The following is a 2,500-nucleotide window of genomic DNA, read 5'->3' on the forward strand; positions in this document are numbered from 1 at the left end:
AAGGATGGCTTGCCTTGCCTTGCCTTGCATTGGCATGCCATGCCCAAGTTGTGGCCTACACCAAGCCATTCAAGCCATGCGTTGCCTTACCTTGGAATTGCTCATCATCCAATGCATTCCGAGAAAGTGAGTGTAGGCGAGGCTAAGGATGGCTTGCCTCGCCTTGCCTTGGCATGCCGTGCCCATGATGTGGCCTTGACCAAGCCATTCAAGCCATGCGTTGCCTTCGCCTTGGCATGCCGTGGCCTTGCCTCGCCATGCGATGCATTCCGACAAAGTGACGCGAAGCGGAAGCCTATCATGGCGTAAAAATGTCGACAAAATTTTTCGACATTTGAATAATGGGGTTTGACAAGGTTTGAAAAATTCAATACAAATGGTAGGCTTGAATGTCGACAAAGTGACGCGAAGCGGAAGCCTACCACGGCGTAAAAATGTCGACAGAATTTTTCGGACCTTGTCCTGCCATGGGCTGCGCGCAGCATGCCGGCAGCCTGTGCGCAGCGTGCGCACAGCATGTCGGCAGCGTGCGCGCTGCTGAGACTGTCGACAGAAATTTTCGAAACTTGTCCTGCCATGCGCGCGCGCAGCGTGCGCACAGCATGCCGGCAGCGTGCGCGCACCATGCCGGCAGCGTGCGCGCAGCTTGCGCGCAGCGTGCTGATTCTGTCGACAGTGAGGCTAGCGAAACTTGTCCTGCCATGGCGTGCGCGCAGCCTGTGCGCGCAGCTTGCGCATCTGTCGACAGTGAGGCTAGCGAACTTGTCCTGCCATGGCATGCGCTGTGCGCAGCCTGTGCGCAGCGTGCGCGCAGCTTGCGCATCTGTCGACAGTGAGGCTAGCGAAACTTGTCCTGCCATGGCATGCGCGCAGCCTGCGCACAACATGCGCACAGGCTGTGCGCAGCGTGCGCGGAGCTTGCGCGCAGCTTGCGCGCAGCTTGCGCATCTGTCGACAGTGAGGCTAGCGAAACTTGTCCTGCCATGGCATGCGCGCAGCGTGCGCGCAGTCTGTGCGCAGCATGCGCGCAGCCTGTGCGCAGCGTGCGCGCAGCCTGTGCGCAGCGTGCGCGCAGCCTGTGCGCAGCGTGCGCGCAGCTTGCGCATCTGTCGACAGTGAGGCTAGCGAAACTTGTCCTGCCATGGCATGCGCGCAGTCTGCGCGCAGCATGCGCGCAGCATGTGCGCAGCATGCGCGCAGCATGTGCGCAGCATGCCGGCAGCATGGTTCCAGGTTTTTTCAAATGTCGACAGAATTTTTCAAATCTTGTCAAACCCCGTTTTTATTGAAATTTCCTCGCACAATAAGCTCCCCATAAGTAGTCTATGATTTTTAGGACCTTCTCCAACTTACAAAACTAAAAAATTCCTCCCGGATTTGTTTTAATGATTTTTTCAATTTTACGACTTCTAAAAATAATAAAAAATACTTCCCGACTTCAAAAATTTATGAAACTTTTTCCCATCGTAGATTGCATGTTTCTTAGTATCCCTGCAAAAAATCACGTCCAAATACCTTGTATTGAATTATTTAGAGCCCATTATGACTCCTCGCGCATAGGTGATGTCTCTTCCTGTCAAAGGGCTAAATGCATAAAATGCTATATAGGGGGGTGTGTGTTGCCTGCATATGCATGGCAGCCCATGCCTTCCTAGCTGCAGCCCCCTTCCCCCACGCCACACCCATGTCATGTTGCCTCGATATGTTGCCTCGGTATTATGGGTTTGGTGTCGGGGTCGGGGGGCTGCCACCCATGGCGGTGGTGGCCGGAATCCGGCCTCCGCCACCACGCCGCCGCCATGGGTGAGGGAGGAAAAAAAAGGCGTGGAAAGTTGCGAAATGGGGTTGTCTAGGCTTTTTTTTGGCATGGGAAAGCATGGAGTGCTAGGAACTCCTTCTCAAATGCACGGGCATGTCGACCACAACCTCATTTCGCAACAACAACCACCCGTGTGGGGTGGCGGTGGGTGGATAGTCGCGGATTGGGGCTTGCCAAGCCAATGTTTTCAAAAAATTTCATCAAAATTAAAAACAAATGTTTTGTTGCCTTCGGATTTGTGGGCGAGCGGCGAGTCGGAGTGGAGCCGGTAAAGTTTAACCTCGGTGTGCACGGTTGTTTTTAGAAACTCAATCCAATGCCGGGGACGTTGAAAGTGACGCTCTTATGAGTTGCAAACCCGCAAGATTTAAAGAACCTTTTCAAAACAATTTCAAACCAACAAGATTTAAAAACAGAAATTTTCATCAAAATGAAAAACAAATGTTTTGTTGCCTTCGGACTAGTGGGCGAGCGGCGAGTCGGAGTGGAGCCGGTAAAGTTTAACCTCGGTGTGCACGGTTGTTTTTAGAAACTCAATCCAATGTCGGGGACGTTGAAAGTGACGCTCTTATGAGTTGCAAACCCACTAGATTTAAAGAACCTTTTCAAAACAATTTCAAACCAACAAAATTAAAAACAAATGTTTCGTTGCAAACAAATTGTGGGCGAGCGGCGAGTCGG

This window comes from Prunus avium, unplaced genomic scaffold, assembly GCF_965620075.1.
Source record: "Prunus avium unplaced genomic scaffold, drPruAviu1.hap1.1 HAP1_SCAFFOLD_22, whole genome shotgun sequence".
Lineage (NCBI taxonomy): Eukaryota > Viridiplantae > Streptophyta > Magnoliopsida > Rosales > Rosaceae > Prunus > Prunus avium.